Source organism: Uloborus diversus, chromosome 6 (genome assembly GCF_026930045.1).
Source record: "Uloborus diversus isolate 005 chromosome 6, Udiv.v.3.1, whole genome shotgun sequence".
Lineage (NCBI taxonomy): Eukaryota > Metazoa > Arthropoda > Arachnida > Araneae > Uloboridae > Uloborus > Uloborus diversus.
Window position 1 is genome coordinate 41435865 of NC_072736.1, and position 12774 is coordinate 41448638.

The 12774-nt window shown below is 31.6% G+C and overlaps 1 protein-coding gene across 1 annotated transcript in view; it reads left to right on the forward strand.

Moving 5' to 3' along the window:
- Window positions 1–12774, forward strand: part of LOC129225183 (toxin-like protein 14) — a 168586-nt gene that overhangs the window by 85310 nt on the left and 70502 nt on the right. The window lies entirely within an intron of this gene.

A 12774-nucleotide genomic window follows, 5' to 3' on the forward strand; every position in this document is an offset into this window, starting at 1 on the left:
TCAGATAAGAAAATATTTTCGGCGTTTTAATCTTGGTGAAAGAATTTTATTTTTGACCAATATATTTCTTGATAGAATGCCTCGAAATTCTATCAAACACTTTTATTCGACGAAAAAGTTTTTATGTTATTCATATCAAAGATTACGTTCAAAGGAATGGCAACAGCTTTTCGTCACTCTCTTTCTTCCTTGATAGAAAACTTTTCAATTGAGCTCATGAAATATTCAAACCACGAAAGATTGAATTCTTTTTTTATTTAGAATTATTATTTTTGATGTCAGGCACACCTTCGAAAAATATGGTCTGCCGAGATAGTCAGTTTCCTCCACTAACTTTTACTCTTTTCATTATCTATGAGGCAAAAAGAAAATTCTTCTTAAAGCTATTTCATACCTATCTTCATAAATCAAATAAGAATAATTGCATTTACATTTCCTGTAACGTTTTTTATGTAGTTTCTGAAATTAAAGAAAACGTTATTAAAATGCCGAAAAAAAGGAATCTTTTTTAATTTTTGAAACAATGAAATCCAATCTTGAATTTTAAATGCAGTGTCATTGTCGATAGCAAATTTCGGTTTCTTTCCCAAAAGTCATATTCGAGTTTTTGCATATAGTATATATTAAAATTCCAAGATGGGGCTTATTTTAACACATTTATCGTCAGCACATCTCTACAAGATAAAATTACATGTAATATACAGACAGTCCGATTATCACGTCCAGAGAATGCAGTTTCGTTCCTGTTATGAATTAACAGTCTTGAATAGGGTTTCCAATAACGCAATCCCGATCCTGAATCCCGCACAAATGATATTAGCGGGATTGAGAGCAAAATTTCGCCGGATTTCCAATGCTGCAAAGATTTTCCATGCAAACGTTTTCCAACTTTTGCCGTCCATAAAACGAATAATTTTAAAAGTATCATCTGAAGTTTTAATCACCTTCCTGTACATCTGCAAGAAGAGCAAGAAAAACTTTGTCTCATATTATGAACGGGGGATTTACCATTGAAAAGATCAATAAAATAGAGTATATTTTACTGAAAATGAATTGGTATTCTTGGTATTCTCATTTGAGGTTTTAGTGTTTTGCAGCAATTGCGAAAATGCGTAACCTTTAAAAATATAAATCCTTTCTAAAACCATCACTAAATATTGAAACCCTGAAAAATGGGCTTTAGATGAAATTGAGGAACTATTACAGAATCCGATGGAGTAGCCTGAATGCAATGTTTGAACGCTTCTATAAACGTAAGGAATGCGCTCAAAACCTTCAACTTACTAAAAGTGCACAACATGTTTTTCCGGAGAAGAAAAAAAAAAGAAAAACCTGACATTTTCATTTATGCTCTCTAACCTGTTGAAAGTGTCTTCCGATGTCTTTGTCACCGTGAATTTAATAATAATAATGTGGGTAGTATCTTGAAAATTCTGTTAGATGAATTTGCTGAGCAAGCTTCAATATTCGGCACGACTATAAAAGATGTGACAGAAACTTGGATTAAACACGATGTGACTCATTTGCACAACAGTGCAGTACATTTAAGATGCTCAAGTTTTTTATTGTCTCTTTAAAGTGAGAGGTAAAAGTAGTGAAGTTATTCCAAAACTTTTACTGAGACTGCTACCTAATTAGCGTTCGCCTCCTTCTGTAATGAATCTAATGCACTGATGCAATGACCAACATTGAAGAAGCAACAAGACACATAAAATTGGATGGAGTAATAAATAAATCAAATAGACATCGTTTTTGTCCAAAATTTGAAGTTGTTGCGTAAAAACCTCTACATGCCCCCCCCCCCATAAGAAAGACAAAAACAGCATCCAGCTCACACATCCAGCATCCTGCATTCAGCACAAAATATCCGCCATCCAGGACAAAACATCTAGCATTCAGCATCTGGCATTAATTTGAATTTAGGCGTCTTGAACTCAAAGTATGTTTTTCGCAATTATGATTGCAATGGGAGCAATTTCTAAAAACAAGCAACACAATGCATAGGATCCTATCGCAAATCGTGGCTATGGAAAACATAATTTGGATTCAAAACGTCAAAATTCAAATTAATGCTAGAGGCTGTTTGTTTTTATTTATTCATTATTTTTATTATTTTTAGAAATCAAACCATTTTTTTTCATTACTAGCATTAACAGGCAATAAGATAACTGAAAATGTATAAAAATGAAAGAGAAGAAATAATGCATAGAAAACGGAGAGGAAAACAAGGGGACAATACATATTGTTTTTCATAAGGTCGCTTAATATTACCATAGATTGAAAAACTGAGAAATCGCTTGAAAATTTTCACTTTTTTCTAATGCATTTTACCTCTTTCAATAAATATGAAAGAAAAAGATATCAGCCACAAGTCTACGTTTTCCAAATAACAATCATAAATAGTTTGAAACATCAAGAAATCTAATCTTTTATCACAAATTATCCAGTTTGTATCATTGTATCGTAAATAAAAATAATCAGTCAACGAAAACGTAAAATCATTGAGAAAATATTTTATACTTAAGTTGTATCGTGATTCAATTTCCGAATTTTTTTTCTAATATGGAGTCAAGTTTTTATTTTTATTAAAGAAAAAAAGAGAAAAGAAAGGAAGGATGGTGGGGTATCAAACAGTCTTGTTAAAACAGCGGCGAATATTGTAAAGATTTTCCCTCAATATATGAGAACGTCTTTAAAATCTATTTGCTGTCAACGATAAAGGAAAAGCATGATTGTAAATTTTAGAGATAAATATCTATAGTGACCTTTGCACAGGTTGGACGTTTTTAGTTTTTTGAAAAGATGGAGAAAATAACATAGCAATAAATAAGAATTGATGCAGCAAAAGAGTATTTTGAATACATTAAAACGCCTAGCGCTACCGCAACTCCAAGTTAAAATAACAGAAAAAAATCATTACATTAATAAAGTGTAGATAAAGCGAAAAAAAAAGTTAGCCTACAAGAAAATTTAAAGCTAATATACTAATATATAATAACTTTTCGTTCAGCTATGAGCAGTAAAAAAAAGACCTTAACATTAGCGCCTACGTAGACACTTAATGTCAATATAGATCCCAAACTCAAAGGCGTATTTGCTACAAACTTCGTTGGAAAAAGCTCTTCGTGAAGAACATGTATAGAAAATAATTTTTTGGTTTTGCTATTTTAAGGGTATTTTTTGAACTATTAAAATTTTTTAACATAAACGACAACGCGAACATTTTTTTTTGGCACCTAAATATTAAAAACATTGTGCAGATTCTGAATATATTCTCAGTTTTTAGTTTCAAGAAATGGGAAAACAAAGTTATTGATTAAAATCAAAATATACTAGAGTTCGATGACTTAATTAAAACGAAATGAAAATGAACTCAAGGAGCAAATGCTTTTACTAGGGCTATAGAGTCCGTGGTAAATTGACTAATTCTCGACTCTAATTCTTACTCCTAAATTTTAGCAAACTCGACTCCAACTCCGACTCCTGTATCCCAAATTCAGTCCAACTCTGACTCCGCAGCTATAGCAGAAATAGACTCGGAGGTAAATTGACTGATCCTCTTTGAATTTTACTACTTCTACTCCCGTTTCTGACTCCTTTATCCCAAAATCAGTGCGACAACCGATTCCACTAACCCACCTCCGACTCCGCAGCCCTCGTTTTTACTGTGAAATAATGATTGTTAAGATGATTTGCTTTTATTTTCATTTTAAAATTAACGTTTTTTAAATTTTGTTTTTGGCCATGAGAATTAAAAGGAAGTACGGAATGTTTTATTTTTTATCAGACAGAAAGTGCTGTGTAGAAGATTTTGGCGAAATTTATACAAGAGGATATTTTATTATTTATTTATTTTCTGAAGCATCCTTTTTTTCATATTTTGTCAAGGGGGAAAATGAAATCCAAAGCTCTTTATTTTCACCCAAAAAATTAAAAATAAATAATTTTATTATTTTGATGTGCTTTTCCTTTTTATTTCTTTTTGTACTGAAAACGATTAAAGGAATTTTTTTTACTGAAAAAATACATTAACTGCGTTGTTTAAGAAGGGCTACTAATTCATTTGTTCGTTCATTTATTTTTTACGTATCTAATTTATCAGATGAGAAAGGTATATTATGTTTTTAGAACTCAACTTTAAATGTTAAACAGGTATGTTTGATATAATTTCCACTTTTTGCTAATTAAGAGAATATTGACTTGATACTAGAAAGTTGATGTTGGTATACGGAAATGTAGGCTCGTTCAGTTCTAGGCGGAACTTCTATTTAAATTTTACAGGAGAGACAACAAACGAACAAGGATTACGCTCGATTTTATGGAAAATCGTATTTTTGTCAGCAATTTTCTACCCGATTGTACTGGATGCGTTCCACCTTGCATTTAAGCTTCATAATATCCACCATAAAATATCAAATTATGAACTAAAAGCAATTTGTAAAAAATCATGAATTAAGTTAGATAGATTCTAAGCGCTTGAGTTCACCCTTCCGACTCATCAGTAAGTGCTTTTTCTGTTTTAAATAACCGTATTTTTTTTCCCAAGGACGCTTAGAAATAACAGGTAAAGACCTTAGGTCAGGGACAATGTGTGGGGGTCGGATGGGGTGGGGTGGAGGATTGCGGTAGGTCACTGTGACCCCAAAAATATCCTTATTCGGCAAACTTTGTCTGGCGATTCGGCAAATTCGAAGATATAACTGCATTAAAAAAAGCCCGAATGCCCCTTTTTGTCAAATTTAAGTATATGTGCATATACCCGTATTTTTTCATTCAGCAAATTGGGAATTTCCATGCAAAGGTTTTAAATAAGTACATAATATTTCATGCAGACGAAGGGAAAAACAAAAAGTTGGTAGAAACATTCTAATGTGTGGAAAACAAAAATGAAATCTTAGAATAAACGCGCTTTACAGAAAACTTTCGAAAATTGCTTTTGAAAGCGCTTACATACTTTTGAAGTTTGTATAAAATGAAGTTTTCGTTTCTTCTCAAAACCTTTTATAACGGAAAATCCTTTATGTTTTATGACGAGAAATACAATTTGCATGTTGCGCAAATCCCGTAAAATTCAACCTATGAAAAACCTGTCGTAAACATCTGAAGTATTTTCGCATGTTTGTTTATGAAATAAATTGAACGGGGGGAAACAAAAAAGCATCTGCAGTCAGCGGTTTTGCGGAAAAGCAGATAAAAGCGAAAATATATATGAAAAAAAAAAGATTTAACTAAATTTTATCAGGAATCCCATCGAAGAGCAAGATGCTCTTCAGATGAAATTCATGAGTGAAGCCTACCTCAAGTTTACGTATTATTGAAAGGAGCTGGATTTTAGTGAAAACAATTTTTCTTCGAACAGAAGTCCGATTTGATGAGTACAGTGCACCGAACAAGAAGCACAAAAATCATATTCACGGAACTGTTTGATGTACTGAAATAGACTTCTTACAGTGACGAAAGCCTTTTTTTCCACGTACTTTCTCTCTCACTCCCACTCCCTCCTCTTTACCCCTTTACCCCTCCCCCCCCCTTCTTTTAATGCAAGCCTATTTCTAGAAACGAAATATGGAAAGATTTTATTTTGTAGTATAAATATTATCTAGTGCATATTTTGGTTAGTCAAAAAATAACGAATGTATTGTATGTTTTTGGGGCTGAGATATTCGACCGAAAGAGGAATGGAGCGATGCAGACGATGATCACCGATACCAAAAAAAACATTCATTTTCTCAATACAGTAATACACACACGCGCACACACACCACACACACAATTTTTGTATCGTTCAAAATTTGGCACGCACTGCTTTGTGATGCAAAGCAAATGCAGAACAAAATGTTAAAAGGGCGCGACGCTCCGCCAAAACGTCGGAAAACTCTCAATGATTCCAAAAAAAAAAAAAAAAAAAAAGAAAAAATGTTGCCGTTTTCTAATTGTCTACAAAGTCTAAGAGTTACAATGATTTTCCACAATAGTTTTTACAATGATTTTCAACAATGGTTTTTACTATGATTTTGAACAATGGGTTTTACAATGAATTTCAACAATGATTTTCACAATGAATTTCAACAATGATTTTTACAATGATTAAAAAAAAAGTTCTGGATAGGGACACCCTGATTACCTAGTGGTGTGAAATATACTTTACGACCTATTCTCATACCTACCAAATACACATAAAAAATTTCATAAAAATCGGTCGAGCCATTTCGGATGAGTTCAAACACTGACACCGCGTGACAGGAGATTTTTATATATTACATGTTTATGGAAAATATCGTGGCACTGGACTAGGGGAAAGAGAGTACGGTGAAGTGTGACAACTGTATCAAGGGGGGAGGGGGTTAGAATTTTCTAAGGAAAAAAAAATGTGTGATCTCTATGGACAGCCCCTTTCTTCATTCTTCCAAAAAAAAAAAAATCATTTACGCTTGAAATACCTTTCGTATATGAACTCATTTTTACTTTATATTTTAAACTAGCAAAAATACCCGGCGTTGCCTGGGTTAGCAATAATTATGAGAAACAATCGTTACTTGCATTTGTTTTCTGTTTTAAGTGAAAGAACTTAAAACACACCTTTTTGACGTGATTTAAAAAAATCTAACTTCTTCCTTACTCATAAAACTAAAGTAGCAGTAAGTAAAAAGAGCAAAATAGTATTGATTTAGAAACGAAAACACGAAATTTAAGCGTATACAAATTTGAAGAATTTACGAAACATGAAATTAAACTTCACATGTTTAAAAAGATTTATCAGTTAATACTTATTTTTTTTACATGGAGTTTTACCTTCTCTGTATGTCTATTGAAGAACGAACTGTTTAAAAAAATGTAGCCGCGCGCCCGTGATCCCCTTAAACTTGCCTTAGTTATTTTGGAAAATTTTAATTATTGTGGTTTCTTGGTGCGATTTAAAATGTTACCGACTTCGCGGGAATCGGATATCCTGGATAATGCTCCACCTCCTTACTTTGTAAAACGGTATGTTACTAATTTTTGTTAAAGAGATATTGTCGCCATATGCTAAGATACTTTTTGGTCCCCATAAAATGGCGCTAAACAATTTCATCCGAAATGTTTCCAAAATAAGTAGTAAAATTTGGCGATGGTTTGAATTTGCACAAAGTCATATTAATGAAAGTTTTTGTGCTGTTTTTGGATTTGCCTAATTTAGTTGCTGGATTATTTTACAGTAAAAAAAGTTTTTAAAGATTCTTTGATTGACGATATTTTGTTTACATGGTGAAAACTGACAAACATTATTACGTAGTATTTGACTTCAAAAACCGCGACAGTTGAAAAAACTGCCAAATGCTTCCGCTACTGAAATCTTTCAGCATAAAATTTTGGCGAGATTTCTGCTGTTAGATTGGATGATGATTAAAAAATCCAATCAGCACAAATAATTAAAAAAAACCCATTAATTACCCTAAAGTTCCGTTTAAATAGAAAATAATCAACCAAATCTAGTTATTAATTAGCCAATCTTGGGGAAAAAATGTTACTTTAAGATTTGACTTGAGAAAAGCCTCAAACTGTCAGACGAAGCACAAAAACATTCAACAATTCTAACTATGACCTGGGAGTTGAGATGATACACTAAATAATGAATTGGGTTGAGGAAAACCTTCGAACATGGAACAAAAAAAAGCTCATAAGTCGTTTTTTCATACAACTTAGAACTTTCTAACAGATGCCATCTTCAGCAGAAAAATAAGCGCTTTCGATGGACACATAATTTTAATATGTGCACGTATTTTTTCACCGTCATATTGGGGCATTTATGCGAAAATTTGGACAAATTAGAATAAAAAAGGAACTATCAATCGGATTTTTTTCGAACTGGTCTACAAACCTTCCCAGTACCAAACTGAACAAACGGTGAAAGTTTCAGCCAAATCTGCCAGGTAGTTTCTGAGATCTTAGGGAACAAATTTACCAAACTCCATTTTTTATATATATAGATTAGCAGTGTTGATTGATTATCTCTAAATAGTATAAAATGAAGTGTCCAAAAAGCGTCTGTTTGTTTGAACTCGCAAAACTCAAAAACTACCCGGCCGATTTCGCTGAAATTTTCACAGTTTGTTACTTTAAGTCCTGAGAAGGTTTGTAGACCAGTTCGAAAAACAATTCGATGAATAGTTCTTTTTTTATTCCAATTTAGGCCCAATTTTCACATAAATTCCCGAATATGGGGGGTGAAAAATTACTCGCAATTAGTAATATTATATATCGTTGGAAAGGGAAGAATTTTCCCGCGTTCTACGCAATTTGTTTCAACGTTCTGACTTAATTGCGGCGGGAGTTATTTACATTTTTAGCTCGAATTTGTTTAGGCTTAGCTGAAATTTAGGCACTACTTTCTTCATTAAATTTATGAATAAAAAGTGAAGGAATTGTCCTACAGTTTTCTTTTTGACACCATTGAAAAGAGCTACCTGTTTTACTCCAGATCCAACTCGACCTAAGGTCGAAAGTTTAACCCTCTATCTCCATTAGAAAAAAACTTACAAGCGAATTAAATGAAGTTCAAAAATCTGTTCTCTATTCAAGTTTTTAACCATTTTATTTTGCGTTTTCCACTGTAACGCTTTTTGAATCCATTATTTCCATCTTTCTCATTTTCAATTCTGAAACTTATTTTATTTTGTGTTTCCATGGTTACGCTTTTAAATCCATCTTTCTCATTTTATTTTAAATTTCTTAAAAGTATTTTAATATCAGTCGTCATTGTTTGGAGGGGAAAATTTTTGCATGATGATTTTTTTTCTTTTATTTATGCCTGATTGTTGAATATACGTCACTTGACACAATTTTTTTTTCAAAATAGACCGGGCAAAAGCCGGGCAACGCAGCTAGTGAACAGATAAACTCAATTTGAATTGAGCTAGTTTTGAAATTAATAAGCCTTTTTTTTAATTTGTGTTCCTTTCAAATTCGGATTAATTTCATATGGCATTTTACATCATGAAGAATGTAAAAACAAAAATTTGAGTTCATTAAACAATTTATAACAGTAACGTTGTTGGTTTTTACTGTACGTTTTCACAGTGGGGCGCTCAGTAGAAGCATGGATTGAGCTGGTTTTGAAAAAAAAAAAAAAAATACATACAAATAAATTTAAAAAAAAAGCGATTTTTGGCGTCTATTTTCAACCAGATTGAGAGGAATTTGCTCCAAACCCCTTTATGGCGTGATAATCCAAGAAATATCAAGTTATGAAGTAAAAAAAAAAACAAACCTTTGAAAATTTAAAAATAATAGAATTGAGATGCGCAGAAAATCAGTAAGTATATCATTACTCATATTTCAACTAATTAAAACGAAATGCACTAAAAAATTTTGCACATTAACTTTTAACAGCGAAAAAAAAAGAGAAGTTTTTTGAACGTAGCACTGCCTCGTTCCCATACGTGTAAATAATTTAATGTCTCAAAAATGTATTGTGCATTCACAACGAGTATTCTGAACAATTTACTAAGTTCAGAAATTTATCACATTCAAAACTTAGCAAAATCTCTCTCAGAGATAAACGAATTAATTCCAAAATATTTCATTCCTCTACAAAAGTAACTATTACGTAACTACGGTTTTTTGTTTTTATTTCTTTAAAATATAACAATTTAAAAACTTTGGTACAAAGTATAGTTTTGTTAAGATCTGAGAGCTAATCTTAACTATTTAAAAACAGCACATAGTAAGTGAATTAGGATAACACGACTTTTTGCATCCATTAAAAGCTTAACCCAGCAAACAGTAAAAAACAATTCTAATGAAAAAAAGTTGTACTAATGGACTAGTAGCCCAAAATTTAACTTTGACTAATTAGTGCTTACTTAAGCTTTACTTGGATAACCCCGGCTAATTACTTTTTAAAGGAATGACTGCGTAAGTGTTGTAACGTTAAACATTTGATTTTTTTCTATGAACTCCAGGTAAGAGCTACCATTTGCACATAATTTTGTAGCAGTGCCACAGAAATTGAATACTTTCAAAATTTGCTCGTTTTTAGAAGTTATTTATTTGAAATTTATTATGTATCCCAACACAGAGAACTAGTTTTTAGATTTCGAAGTGTTTGCGTAGCTGTAAAACGTATTAAATGCCTTATCATGCGATACGCTATCATGAAACGTTTAATTTAAGTTTGTCTTCTAAACACCAACAGAAAAGCAGGCTAAAAGTCTCACACATACCATTTCTAAAACGATAAATTTGAATTCTGGTGTCGAATTATTTATTCATTAATTATTATTATTATTATTATTATTATTATTATTATTATTATTATTATTATTATTATTATTATTATTATTATTATTATTATTATTGACACTTACAAAAAATTTCTCATGATATCATATTTACTGAACACAAAACTTTAATGAATGTGTTTGTAAAACGCAAATGCAATTGTTGAAAACATAGCACAAATGGCTTCTATGGAGCCCCTCCATTTTGTTTCCCGTACGTCCCCCCCCCCCCCCGTGCCCACCTCTCACTTTAAAAATCTCGAGCCCCTTTCAAGCTCGGGTCCGGGTTAACAGGTGTCCCTTCTCCCCCTCACCCATTCACGCCCTTGCGAGTAATCTGTACAGTGGTTCAAGGTAACTTTGACCCACAATTACTCTACTTTTTAACTGCTTTACCCATATTAGAAAAGTTATACTACATCTACTGGCACAAAATAAAAGAAAAACACTGAAATTATTTTCCCAAAATTAGGAAATGATAGCTACAAAAACCATTTAAAATGAATTACCAACCTCGTTCAATGGGATCAATACGAAAAAATTAATGTTTCAGTAAAAGTAATGCAACTTTGAATTGAAAATTGTAGTAACTAATTAATGAATTAAATTTCTAATGTTTAAAAGAAAATGTCATTTTAATTTTATAGCACCACGAAATTTCTGTAATTTAATATATTGCGTAGAATGTTACGCTGTAGGACAAGTGGTTACGATTTTGAACCGACGTTTAACGGTAGATTTCTATTAGTAACTTCAGAATTATTGGATGATGCAATTATCTGCGTAGAGTGTTACCAACATATTTTGTTGACAAAAAAAGGAAATCGGATAATACACCTTTACCAGAAAATTGCAGCAAAAGGTTTTTCACAGTTTCATTTGATAGTAAATATACTAAAATGTATGAAGTAGCGTAAAGTTTAATTACATGGTTCAAGTTTACATTAAAGAACTACTCTACGTTTTGTAGATAGAAAACAGTTTTTTTCTTTGTAGAAAGGTTAAAATTTTGTACTAAGATATGAGAGAAATAGAAAAATTGAGTAAAAAAACAAAGAAAAGAGGTAAGAAGTCAACAACCAGCTCTTTCGAGTATCCCAACAAGACTCTTCATCAGTATATCGTCGCCTCAGAGCAACAGTAGGATATCTTACTGTTATTCCAGGGAATAGATGTCTTACTGTTGCTATGAGACAACGATATAAAGGATATGCTCACGAAAACCATAACACAGGCAAAGTGAACCCTTCTTTTATTTTTAAATTGATCTATGCAGAAGAAATGAGCTCGTGGATGAAAAAATATCTGACAATTTTATCCAGAGATCCCTTAATGTTCTGAATTGACTTTCATTTGTTATTTCTTTGAACCTTAAAAAGTTTCTTTATCTTTTCTTTCTTTTTTTTCTCCTTTTTTTTGAAAAAAAAAATGAAATTGAAATAAAGTTAAAAAATAAATAATGAAAAATTCAATAACTAGATGAAAAAAAAATAAGTTAATAAATATTCTGAACACAGGCCGAAAAATATTCACAGAAGTCCACACAAGGGCAACACTTTAATAAGGTTCTATTCAAAACTGATTTCAATTCTTATTAGTATAGTTCTTAGCATGTTTGGAATTAAAATAACAAATTTTAAATGCTCAATTTTGAAAATTGTTTGGAAGCATATTTAGTTAATTATTGTTTCGGTACCTTTGACATTCATCATATTACGTAAGAATTTTTATTAACACTTTAGATGAAACTTTTGAAAATTAATTAACTTTCCTTGAAAGTGTGAAAAGTAATTATAAACATTTCGGTGAAGCTGAAAAACACAAATCAGTGCCCCTACTTCATGTTACTGTCACTTATTGTGCCTCATGATGGAGTTTGAAAGTTGCTACGAGAGAGAGAGAACCAATGCAGCAAGCTTTGAAATTTTTACTAACATTTGTACTTTCTTCTGGAAAATTTTTGCCGGAAAATGAAGTGTTTTAAAATAGTTAAAAAGCATATCCAGTGACAAGTGTCCAACGAACATTCTGTTTTTGAAAGATTTGTATTTTACTCTTTTTATCGATGCGGCTGCTTTTATTCTTTTTTCGGCCAAATGTTTTATTTAGCGGTGAACTTTTTGCTTTTCCTTTTGGAACGACACGAAATTAATATACCCCCGGTAGTCTACCATATAATAATTTCAGCAAACATTAAATTCTAAGTCAATTTAAATTTATTTGCTACAAGTTACCATGCAATCTTATCAACGTCACAGCAAAAGCCAGTACTTAAACAATAAAAAAATATATATTTTTATTTTCACATGCTTTTGTCTCGAAATTAAATAAACCTGTAGCTAAAGTTTTAAAACATTTAAATAATTTTTTATCGCAGTACAGTAAGATGTACATAAGTATTAACTCTAAAAAAGAAGAAAAATCTCCTTGCAATTTTAGTCTCTTAGATAAACTCTAAAAACACTTCAAACTTAATGTACATTAAGCTATATGTACATTATTATCACATTTAAAA